At 40.1% G+C, this 13,608-nt stretch overlaps 1 pseudogene; it reads left to right on the forward strand.

Annotated features, from left to right (window-relative positions):
• Positions 1-13,544, forward strand: part of LOC107062744 (uncharacterized) — a 137,709-nt pseudogene extending 124,165 nt beyond the window's left edge.
• The last annotated feature ends 64 nt before the right edge of the window (positions 13,545-13,608 follow it).

Below are 13,608 nucleotides of genomic sequence, written 5' to 3' on the forward strand. Positions count from 1 at the left end.
TAAGCTCATCACACAAGGCATTGACACCAAAGTCAAACAAGACTCCACACTTTCGCTAGTGTGCAATGTTCATCACAAGAGACTCATTCGATAACCAGCTAGTCACAACGAGATGCAAAAAGTTCACATATTGTCTATGCAACTTCATTTAGCCTCATCGTAGCTGCACATTCATTTTTGTTCGATTATTTGCACTATTCAAGTCATCGGTATTGATCAAAACCGATACTCAAATTTGCAAGAAAACAACCACATTCAAACACAATCAAGAGGTGGCACAATTTTTTTTGAAAGGGTCCAAAAATCATTTACAATTAAAACAAGGAGCCACCAGCTCAAATATCCACAAAAGCAGTATCAAAACACAATATATAGCTCAAAAACCCAAAATATACAGAACATCAAAACAAAAGGTAGGTATGGCATTACCTCACCCCAGCACAAACAAAAGCAATTTGTCCTCAAATGCAATAAAGTATCCAAAAAGTCAATAAAAGATGACAAAGAGAAAGCTAAAGAGAAATCTTGTCTAAACAGTCGCTCCATCTGTCTGGGCATCAGTGCTCGGTGCATCACTTTGATCTTGGGCCTCAGTGCCCGGGGTCACATCAACAGTACTGGATCCACTAGGAGCTTCCATGGACGTCTCTGTCAGCAATGTATGGATCACCGACTGTACAATTGTCTCATCTAGATCTAGTAGGTCTCCATATATGATCTCCTCCTGCACCTCTATTTGCTCCTCGTCGATCTTTGCCTCCGACTCATCAGCTACTATGCCATCCCTATGTACGTCTCCGGTGGTGTCCAGAGGAATCACAAAAGTCTCTGGGGTATCTACATCATCCGCTGCCTCTAATAGTGAAATGAAGTCTGTAAACTTGAGATAGTCTACATCCTTCTGCAGATCTGCCACTTCGGCTTTCATAGTTGTAACCTCAGAAGACTCCCACTATCTACTCTCACAAGCCATGACTCTCACATTGAAATGATTCATAGAAGCCCGTAGGGGGGTCAATGCAGCTAAAATAGCAGCCTCAATCATCTATGGCACAACAACCTCCAAAGTAGTAGCCCTCACATCAGCCGAATAGGCTAAGTGCCCCATCTTCAGGAGCATGGCCTGAGTTATCTTGGTGGGCTGGGCTACAGTAGAAGCACCAAGAATCTGGGAGAAAGAAGTACTTGAAGGCTCGGAGGCCGAAGTAGGCAAAGATACCTCTGCAGGTATAGAGTCAACTTCCACCTCTGGAGATGTATCCACCAGAGCTGCTCTCTTCCTATCAGCCTCATCTCGAATGTACTCGGCCTCTATACGTCGGATGTCGGTGGAGGATGAAGGAATAACCTCAATATCTCTAGTCGCATCTCGGGGGACTCCAGCACGCCAACACAACTCTGTAATCAGCACTGGGAAGGGAAGGGACGTATGTCTCTGCTTGGGCCTCATGGCCAGCTCCTACTCTATGATAAGACCCATGTCAATGCTCTTCTTAGACATAATCGACCCGAGGCAGACCGCCTTAGGATGGTGGAGAATGGACTCATTTTGGGATGACATAATGGAGTTGCTGATGAATCCAAGCCAATAGCGCGCAGCTACACTCAAGTCCTTCTTCTTGATCGGGACTCCTACCTCGATCCACCTCGAAGTGGTGTCAGAGATGAGGGGAGCCAACCAACCCTTGAGCCCATCCAAAGATAATGTAGTGGTAGCCAGATTGGGGTAGCCAAAGTCTGACCCTCTGTCAAATACCGCGTTAATGTGATCACAGCTACAGTGCACTACTGTCCCCCGTACCATGATGGACCCTACTTGTCTGAAGGCATTGGCCTTCTTCTTGCCCTTGGGTACCAAGTCACCGTATGTTGTATAGAACTCCCGGACCCATGAAGGAATATAGGGGCCTCAGGGTCTGGTGAACTTCTCAAATCGATGGTACTGGAGCATGTCCTTTACATTGGAGTATTTACCCTCTAGGCCCTCTGTAGATAGTAGCTTCTCCTCATGAATAGTCTGCAACCCATCAACTTTTAGTCTGTTGAGTAGCCGGGGAGGAGGAACCACTGGTGGTACTGGAGCTACAGGAAGTGTCAGAGCTGGCATTGTATCTGCTAGAGAAGGAGTGGTAGCTGCTGGGACTCTAGATGAGTTGGGACGAGATCTAGCACAAAGCTCTGTCCGCCGGGATTGTAGTGGCTGGTCATCCTCCGGCTCAAATAGTATGGCCTAGGAGTCGATGGAATCTCTCTCCCTGCCGAAGTAGTGCTCCGGAACCTTAGCAACTGGCTTCTTGCCTTTGCCCTTGCCTCATGTGTGAGGCTCTGTTCTTCCCTTTTTAGGAGGATTGGTTCCTCCTTCATTTATAGTTATACCCCGTGCTCTTTTAAGAGGCGGCATGTCAAGGTTAATTCTATCCATATCTGCAAAAACATCGAGGAAAGTTAAAAATAGTTCAAGAAAATGCACAGAAAAATGATTGCAGACAGACTCGCCGATCCGATCGGTGAGTCACTGAATCACTTTGGCGAGCCAGATCGGGTTCACTGAAAGGATTGGCTCAAAATTTTCTCAGAAAAAAGGCATGCCGACAATGGAAAAGGCCTTTCGGTGAATTGTCGACAGAATTCGGTGAGCTTGGACTATCCCGCCAAATGTTACAGTGCATTTTAGGGGTTAGGGGAGCAGAAAGGGCGATCAAGAAGGACTTTCGGCGAGTCGCCAATTGCACTCGGCGATCTAAGGCTTCTCGCCAAAAGTTACAAAACCAAACTCAAGATTTAGCATGAAATTAAAGGGGATAATGGGATTCAGAGAATCGCCAAGTGGTTCGGCGAGCTTAACCCAACTCGCCAAACGACCCAACGTACCTACTTTCAACCCCAACTTATTAATTCAACCCCGCATCCCCCGAAAAAAAAATCAAACCATGGACTTTTTCAATTAAACTAAGACCCATTACACCCATGCCCCCAGGATACTCAGACTTCTCCCGATTTGGCCAAATTTGGCCATTAGGCGACTTTTGCCCTTAAGAATGACGTCATCCGCTCCATCATTGGGCAAATTACGTCATTTGGCACAAATGTGAGTTACTTAGACTTCACCTGACTAGACCCAACAACATTTAAGCAACACCCAACAGTTTTAATCACTTTTAAGCACGAAAAGTTTGGGAATTTAACATTAAAGGCATTATAGGCATGATATTCGAATTAAAATAGGCATTCAAGCACACAAGAATAAAACAAAGATCTCAGAGAGGCCCAACACACAAAACTAAGATAAAAGCACTTGCAAATGATTAAAAATCACTACTATAAATTAGGGGTTCAGAAAACCAACCTTAGAAGCCAAATACGGGAAGCTGTAAAGCTAGGCGGCAAAGAATCCAACTCCGAACACACAGATGATGACTAAAATGAGATACAAAATGCAAAAATATGGAAAATATTGTGCGGGTGTGAGTTTGAGAAGTTTAAAAGTGAGGGAAAGTGAAAGAGTTTGAAAGTTTAAACCTTTGGCCTTTGAATAATGTCCAGTTCTAGCCCATTCAGCGACATAAGTTTAGCTCGCCGACCCACTCGGCGACATGCCGAGTGGGCATTTACCTCGCCAAGTTTTATAGGACCTCCAGTTAATGTGGGGATCCAAACGACGGACTAAATCGTGATCCTTGACCTGGTCGGCGATTCGCCAATCAGCTTTTGGGCTCGCCGAGTTTTACAGATTCCAGTTTCAAAATGTCTTGAGTCCAACAACGGTCCAAGTCGAGCCTGCCAACCTATTCGGTGAGTTGCCGACTGGACTTTTAGCTCACGAACCTGCACTTTTCAAACACCCTCCATACTTTGACCTGCACAATCAACACACTATTATTTCAAACTTAAAAAGAAAGCAAATAAAACTTGGGTTGCCTCCCAAGCAGCGCTTTAGTTAACGTCACGGCACGACGCAAGTCCACGCTCAAACTTCATTCTTGGGGTTGGCCATAATATCACTAGGCAACCCCCCTTTTTGTCTCGGGTTTAAATGAGACAAGATATGACCCATTCAGGTCTCCAACTACTTGATCGAGACGAAATGGGAGGTAACCGCCTGGCAAAGGGTCGACACATCTTCTTTCATTTCTTTCAAAATCTTGTCCGACCTCTCAACTTTGTTGAGGATACGAGAAAGCATATCCTCTGACCGACCACCCTTGGAATCATTTGGCTTTTGGCGCTCATGGGGAGGAACATATCTATCATTCCCCCCGTATCTCTCTTTCCAAGTGGGGTTACGATCCCTCCACTCTCTATCACGATGTTCCAACCTTTATCCCTGTTCCAACCTTGGTTGCCACCCTACCTCTGGTAGTTTGAATGATAACCACCACCTTGGTTGGCTAGGAAATTCACCTCTTCCTTGTACAAAGCCTCAAACTTGGCCTCATCGGGATTAACACACTCGACACCTTGACACTTCGAGCACCAGCTCCCATGACATTTTTGGACAAAATGTCAAGTTGTGTCATGATCTTGGCCATGTTGTGATCCCTCTCTTGGTCTTTCTCAAGCTGTTTTTTGGTTAATTTAAACGTGAGAGGGGAGACCTGATCTTCGCGGGTGTACCAAGCCTGATTGGTCATGGTCATGCCATCCAAGAGCTGAGCTGCTATCACATAAGGTTGTTGCATCAAACCTCTAGGAGAAAGTTGGTCAGCAACACCTTTATTTTCCGAATCAAGACTCCGATAAAAATACTGCAGCAAAACGTTGTTGGGTAAACCATGGGTTGGGCATTGTAGCACCAACTTCTTAATTCGCAGCCAAGTCTCATTAATTGGCTCACCTTCCAAATGCTTAAAGCTTTGAATGTTGTCCCGAAGAGTCATCATCTTCGAAGGAGGGAAAAATCGCACTTGAAATGCAGTGACAAGCTCTTCCCACGAAGTGATTGATTCTCATGGCAATTCAGCCAGCCACTTTCAAGCTTCTCCCATTAATGAAAACGGGAACAACCTCAACTGGACCGACTCTTGGGATATTTTCTTGAAAGAGAACTGTTCGCAAACATCCACAAAGTTTATAATATGCTCATGGGGATCCTCATGAGCAAGCCCACTGAATAAACCTTTCAATTGCAAAAGTTGCACCATCATGCTTGTAATATGGAACACAACGTTCCCTTCCACCGGAGGCAAGCGAATGACACCAATTCCACCCATTAAGATGGGGGTCATTAGCATTAGGCTCGTTGACATCGTTGAGGTTGTCAGTGTCATCTTGGTGGCCTACTTGGCTACCATTGCTTCCGTTTACACTCATACTTTCTGTTTCAAACATAAATAAGAAAACTAAAACTAAAAGTAAGTAGATTCAACTATAACTAACAAGAACAAAATTCAACTTAACTAAAGAATCTTAACCAACACCACTCCCCGGCAGCGGTGCCATTTTGATTAATGTTTCAACGACACTTTATCTAATCAGTATAATAACCCAACTAAATGAGTTGGGGTTGAATCCCACAGGGAGTGGTACATGTTTAAGATTCAAGAGTAAAGTATGAATATGCTCAAGTCAATCATAGGAATAGACATTTACAAGTAAAAACATAATTCAGATTAGGGGTGACACGAATGTCAAATAAGGGTGTTTTGCTTTTAACTATCAACTACAACAACAGCAAATAACACGAATTTAACAATAATCAGACGGGGCTCTTGGGATGTGATTGGATTATAGGCTAAGGTAGACAAATGGGTGATTGCAACTGTTACTAAATAGTTGTAAATCAATGACTAAGCTAGACTTTAGTGGGGATAAACTTTCTCTCGAACACCAACAAGCAAGAAAATAAGAACAACATTTGCTTTAGTCCATTCACTCTCTCGAGCTGAATGTGTGGAAAAGGGTTTAGGATTCACTCTCTCGAGTTGAACCCATGACAACCCAATACCCACAGACCATCAATTCAGTAATCTTGGTTTTAAAACCCCTCTCTCTCGAGCAAACCAAAAACACGAAGGTAGAATTGCATTTGCAACTACAACCCATTAAATTAAACCACAATTACTGAATGAAAATCACTTCTAAACAGCATTTAAACTAACAATTAGCAATACCCACAAGCTAAAATCAAACCCATAATCACACCCCAAGAATTGGGGTTTTAGCTAGACATCATAAAAAGATAGAAATCGTTACCAAATTGTGTTTCCATCAACTGGGTAAGATTAATTTCATCTTTACAAATGTCCAAGTTGAAGAATTTCGAAGACCCACTTCCAATTTCTCAAAAATGGAAAACTTCAATTCTTCAAAGCTAAGAAAACGTTGTCTCAAAAACTCAAAGTTCAAAACTACAAAAATTACTCTAATGAATGTTCAGAATAAAATTTGATTCCTAGATAAAAAATCCATTCTAAACTTAATATTTGAAAATGCATTTATAGTCGCCAAAAATATGCTGCGAAGGACCATTCAGCCCAGTAAATCGGGATCGCCGATCCACTTGGTGATCCACCCTTTGGTCAGTTCCCTCACCTCTTTGCTTTGGCCTACAACATCCTCCAGTTCTGTAACTTTGGGCGATCCAACACTGCATCGCAGAACCACTCGGCGACACACCGACGACTCCTTTCTCTCACCAAATTGATTTTTTCCTTCAAGACTTGGCACACTGAAACTTTAGGTGAGATTGTGGCCATTCAGTGACTCACCCAATGGACTCGGCGATCACCAGGCCCTCTTTTCTTCGTTCTTTCAGCTGCTTTGTTCCTTTTATAACAATAGTGTCCATGCTTCATTCTTCAATCCATATACCTGGAAATCAAGGATTTTACATCAATTATTGGCACAAAACAAGCATTTGAGGACACACAATCTATCCAAATAAATCCCTAAATAAGTCCAAATCGTGGACTCATCAAATAGTAGTTGAAGAAGTTATATGTATGAGTAGTAATTGATGAACTAATGGTTGTTATTTTGTTGTGGTTTTGTAGTGACTGTGGTAATCTCTCATATAATGTTGTGAAACTATTTTAATGTTATTGCTTAGACTTAGGATTTGTATAAACTTTCATATTATTTTTTTTAGATTATGAATTGAGTTTCCTTATGATTTCTTAATGAATATACACACATTAATAAATCTCAAAATAGAACTTGAATAAATAGCTAAAAGAACAAATATTGACAAAAATGAATCTTAACATGTCAAATATATTGACAAAAAGTTAATTCGAACACATAAAATAACATAAAGTTATTCATTACATATCTAAGCATTTATTTCACTAATTTTTGACATTCAATTACAAAAATAAAATAAAATAATTTGTCCATAACATCCTAATCTCAAAAAAAAAGAAATGCAACAAAAAATGATCTTCATAAGAAAATGTACTACCACTATTACTAAACTTGTCATTATTGTGTCTTATCATTATTTAAAGAAAAATAACTCTTAATTGCTTCAATATTATTCTTTCACTAACAAATGCATTACCCTTCTGTGAAAGACCTTTTGGTGTATAAAAGTAATTTGGTTTAGTCAAACCTCTATCATTATTAAAAAATGTCTCTGTCTTTGTACAATTGTAGACTTAAACACTAAAACGCCTCTTGGCCTTTAGGATATGTCACCCTTAACTTCAAAACCAAAATTCTCAAAATCAAGATGACTTAAAGATTAATCAAACATAGAGTGTACAAATGATTTCTAAAAATGAATTGTCCAAGAAACTTAATGCTCTGTCATGGCTAGATTGTGAAGGTGTCAAGGGCAAATCCTCAACTATAACAATATTTAAGAATTTGAGAGGGATAGGCTCTAGTCTTATAGCATTTGACGATTTTGAAGGGTTAGGCTCTACATCTTCTTCATCAATTTTTTTGCCTCTTGATGAGTTGATATTTTATTGATTCATTAGACTCAAATCCATGAATTATTATCATATTTTAATGCTAATTGAAGGGGTTTTAGGCCTAGTTCTCACGAATGTAGACATTTATTGAGAAAAAAAACTAATTTTGATGGATTTGAAGTAAAAAGTGACCCTCCAAGTCATTTCAGTGTAAATACTTTCTTTTTTTATTTAGAGCGTTCCTATCTCGACCCCAAGTCATTTATGACATGCTGGGACTGACAATTTGGTCACTTGGTCGTTCATTTGCTTTTAATGCAAGTTTCTGTGTTTTGGAGTTTTTAAAACTTGAATGGCTCAATTTGGTCAAAAGTTCATGAAGACAGCCTCATAATTCAATTTTCTCAGTTCTGTTAACTCTGTAACGTACAGTTGTCTAGAACAACCTTTCATGCGGATTGATGTGAGGCCAAAAATACACATTTTTAATCATTATTTGCCTCGCATTTATTATTTATATTTTTCCTTTTTTAGCATGAATTTTATGGAATGTGCTTAATAGTGTATTTTATTTGTAGGAGTAAATTGGTGTAAAGTTGAAGGAGTTCGGAGCTAAAACGAATTCAAGATGAAAGGTTGAAGAAGGAAATCAAGCGGACAACTTAATGGATTAACCTTTATAAAATAATATATATGTTGGTCGAAATAAAAATTCGAATTGGAATTGGAATTGAAGTCTGCCACGTGGAAACTTCTGAAAGTACTTGCCAATCAACGAAAGGCGTAATTTGTGAGGCGGTTACAGTTCACACAAAATCTTACTCCATTTGGTTTTGGACTCAATTATTTTATTTAGGGTTTCCTACATCTATAAATAGTCCATAGAAATAATTATGAGGGAGATCAATCATAGGGCATCAAACTATAAAGCTGTCAATTTTTTTTAAGGTTCTTTTCTTCTTCTTATTTTCTTAGACATTAGTAGCTAAGGGCCCTTGTTCTAGGGTTGTGGTTGTGGGTAATTGTTGAACATCGATTGTTTTGAATTAATTCTTGGTTATCATTGAAGTTACTTTTATATTCTTGTTTTAGTATTTCATGTTTGATCACCATAGAAATAAATCTCTTGTCTATTCTTAAAATCGAGAGAGGATAAGGTAGATAGATCAAAGAATATAAAAATCTTGATCTTCCATTGAGTTGATTTGTGTTTAGGAGTGACGCCCGAACGAACAACTAGTTTGGTTATGAAACACGATGAAATATAAATTCTCGCCAATTAGGACTGTCTATCCGCGCTCAACGATGTAGTTAGACACCTAATTGGAGTAGGCGACTAGGCGTCGAGAGACCTGACTCATACAATTAACCCTGTAAATCAGTAACTTGATAACCTAAATTATTTCATGCATGAGATGTGATACATGAAACCCTACGCATGCCACAACCCTGGAATTTTCCAAATCACTGTAAGTAATTTTATTATTTTATTCATGTATCCTTTTCTTTTGGCACTCTTAAATAAATAATTAGACCAGTATAATTTAGTAAAAATAGTTAATTGACAAATCCTTTGGGTTTGATAATCTGGTTCTTTTAAGAACCACTATATTACTTGCGCAACAACGTACACTTGCATGTGCAATTGGGAGCAACACGGATTCCAAGGCTTCCAGAGATAATTTTAAGCCCCTTATGGAATTTGGCTCAAAATGGGGTTGGGTGTGGGATCCATTTTTTATCGAGATTACCTCAATTGGAAGTTTTGACTACTTTGTTGAGTCTGGTAAGTTGAATTTGGTAGGGTTGCATAGTTTATTTACACGCATGAAGTTTCGAACGAATTCTGAGCACCCCATCAGAGATTTTGTCATAGACTAAAACCGCTGATATACATCAACTTGTGTAGGACCATTTTATCCTTCACATTCACAAGGACCTTGGACCTATTTTGTAGGCTGGGTTTCTTGGTTTCCGCAATCACGAGGCTTGGCCACCTTCGTGAAGGCTGGTTTAGTTAACCCTTCGTGTTTGCGAGCCTCTTGCCGCAATCGTGGTGCCCTGAATTTTTACCCTCCGCATTCGTATGGCCTTCATTGCATTCACGTAGACCATTTTTTTGGAACTACTCGATCACAGGCCCTCCAGGTCGCAATCGCGATGGGTCATTTTGTCTAGTCTTTTAAAGAAAGACTAGACCTCCAATTAACTTTGAATTTAAATATTCAAACTTGAATTGTGGAAGTTTTGGAAGTCTGATTGAGGTGATTCAAAGCCTGAAGTTATTAGGGAGCTTAGGGGTACACGCCAGTATTCAAGGATTGTTGGAGATCATCTATTTGAGGTAAATTCCACCTAGAAGGAGATTCTGTCTCTCTTTAATCCCCTTTTATTGATGAAAATTATGCATGCATTGGTTGTGGGATATTTCGAGCCCCTAATTGTGTTCTAGTTTGGGACACAAGTTCAGGAATCTAATTAGAACCTTTTAACGAAGTTAATTTTAAAATTTTTGGCATGGGTCCTACATTTTTTGTTGTGACTCCAATTTAGGTTTGTCTTTGTTTTATGTATTTTTGGTGTCTAAATAACCGTATTAACATTGTGATTCTATTTTTGATAGCGTTGGAGTATTTGGAGGCCATTCGGAAAGGAAAAGCTCTAGAATAGAGTTTTGAAGCGTGTGCGGTCTAGCTTAAGTTAGGATATGCCTTCCCTTTCCTTAGATTAAGTTTGATCATGTAAATTTACATTTATTTGTGTGAATTTGGGGTGATACCTAATTGATCATGCTTAATTCCATAAAATGCATGTTTTAGCTGCTTATCTGGTTTTTCGGGATTGATTGCATGTTGGTTGTATTGCTTGTGACCATCCTTACCTTATGGTGTTCTTTAGTTGTTGTTGTTGATTGATTTGAGCATGTGTGTCCTTAGTCTAGGATTAGACTAGTGATTGACATAGACTTGCGTATATTGGAACTGATAGGCCTTAAAATATCTCTAGCGTCGTTTTGAACGACTTAGCTCCTTGTAGACTGATGTCGTAGACTTGAGTCTAATAGAATGATGCTTAGATTACGCGATGACTCAGCTTTGATGACCTTTTATCCATTGCCCCCTCTTTCTACGACCTGTGGTTTATGGTTGAGATATTGGGCTTCGTTTGGTGACTTGGGATTGTTGGTTCGGGATTGGAGTATTATTTTTTGGGAGTGGATGTCGTTCCCACAATGGTAGTAATGATGATTTCACATGGGATTATCTGGTAGCTCTTATTATCACGACTCAAAAATGTAAGTGATTGCACTCGTCTTATCGCACGAAGACAAGTCAACCTAAAACTCAAATAATAACGACAAATATGGAAATAACACAAGAATAAAAGTCTAACACCATAAAATAATACGAAAACCGCATCCAACCAAGTAAAATCCCTCAAAGTCTGATTGTCACGTGTATAAGGCTCTAGTGTAGTACAATAGAATGAGGAAAAATATAAGTCTCATTGTCACTATTTCTTGAGTAGAACAAGAACATAATAAAGGAACAAAAGGGTCCTCTGAGATAACAAACAACTATCTCTCAAGTCTCCACAGTAAAGCCTTGGAAAAGGTATAAAGGAAGGATAATCACGAAGATTAAGGTTTGTAACCTACACAAGTGTAGAAGCAAGGGATGAGTACCAAACAACATGGTACTTAGCAAGTACACAATTCACTCAAAGTAAAGTATTATTGAACACAAGTACTCCAAACACTCCATCCAAACCTCTACACTACAACCTGCAATAGTCAAACAACCCAACCTAAATTGTTCTCACTCCACATGATGAAGCACATAAGGAACAATTCAAATTGCACGTTAACACAAATAGTCAAACATCACAGTACTCCAGAAATCATAGTTCTTAATAATATGGTTTTTACGGTTGGCATGTACGGACCGTAGGAAGACCTACTATTTGTACACGGGTTCTGTCAAAAATTGGTCCAAAATAATAGTTTTTATACCTAGCTACGTGTTACACCCCCTAAGACTAGAAGACTAAGCTAGAGCCTAAAATGTAAACTAGTAGTCTAATTGAGGTTTAATGTAAAGCTAAGAGTCGTAAAATAACCTCTGGTGCTTAAAATAAGTGTTTTTGGGTGTAGACGTCAAGGTACGACCCCCCAAGGACCAACCAAGGGTCCTTGAAGAGGACCAAGAGGCTGCCCAAAAAGCTGTCAAAAACAACTTGACCTACAGATGGGCACCCACGATCTGTAGATGGACCCACGCCCCGTAGGTGGGGGTCGTGGGTCGAGGTTGGACCTCTCATGTTCCTCCTAAGTTCCAGTAACCATCCACGAATGGAAAGCATGGCTCATGGACACACCCACGGTCCGTGGGTGGGGTTTCGTGAGTGAGGACTGTTGCAGACATTATTGGGATCCCTCCCGACATTTGTTCTCACAAAATCCAACTCATGCCAGATCATAAGCCTAGTGTGGAGCACCAGAGAAGACTAAATCCACCTATGCAAGAGGTAGTCAAAAAGGAGATCATCAAATGGCAGGATGCGGGAGTTATTTATCCCATCTCAGATAGTAATTGGGTATGTCCTTTGCAGTGTGTACCTAAAAAGGGTGGTATGACTGTGGTTCCAAATGAAAGAAATGAGCTTGTTCCAATGAGGCCTGTCACTGGATGGAGAGTTTGCATGGATTACCGGAAGTTGAATGCTAGGACAGAAAAAGACCACTTTCCTATGTCATTCATGGACCAGATGTTGGATAGACTTGCAGGCAAGGGTTGGTAGTGTTTTCTTGATGGGTATTCGGGCTACAATCAAATTTCTATAGCTCCAGAAGACCAAGAAAAGACCACCTTCACTTGCCCATATGGGACTTTTGCTTTCAAACGGATGCCATTCAGATTGTGCAATGCTCCAGCGACCTTCCAGAGATGTATGATGTCAATATTTTCTGATATGGTGGAGGACACTATTGAAGTGTTCATGGATGATTTTTCAGTTGTAGGAGAGTCTTTTGATCGTTGTCTAGATCATCTGGCCGAGGTGCTTAAAAGGTGTGAAGACTGCAACTTGGTACTGAATTGGGAGAAGTGTCATTTCATGGTGAAAGAAGGTATAGTGTTGGGTCATCGAATTTCAGAGAAAGGTATTGAGGTTGATAAAGCTAAAGTCGAGGTAATAGAAAAGCTTCCACCACCCATCTCTGTAAAAGGTGTTAGAAGTTTTCTTGGGCACGCAGGTTTTTATAGGAGGTTCATCAAAGACTACTCTAAAATTGCACACCCATTGTGCAAACTACTCGAGAAGGATTGTAAATTCTATTTTGATGATGATTGTCTTAGAGCATTTGGAGAGTTGAAGAAGAAGTTGGTTACAGCACCAATCATTATTTCAACGGATTGGGGACAATCGTTTGAGGTAATGTGCGATGCAAGTGGAGTGGCACTTGGTGTAGTATTGGGTCAAAGGCGAGAGAAAATTCTTCACCCTATTTACTATGCTAGCAAAGCTCTAAATGTGGCCCAGAAGAATTATACTGTAACCGAACAAGAACTTCTTGCGGTGGTTTTTGCATTCGAAAAATTTCGTTCCTACTTGCTTGGTACTAAGGTCATAGTGCATACTGACCATTCTGCATTGAGGTATTTGATGGCGAAAAAGGATGCAAAACCACGATTGATCAGATGGGTATTGTTGCTGCAAGAGTTTGATTTTGTGGTAAAAGATAGAAAGGGAA

Source organism: Solanum tuberosum, unplaced genomic scaffold, assembly GCF_000226075.1.
Source record: "Solanum tuberosum cultivar DM 1-3 516 R44 unplaced genomic scaffold, SolTub_3.0 scf00011, whole genome shotgun sequence".
Taxonomy (NCBI): Eukaryota; Viridiplantae; Streptophyta; class Magnoliopsida; order Solanales; family Solanaceae; genus Solanum; species Solanum tuberosum.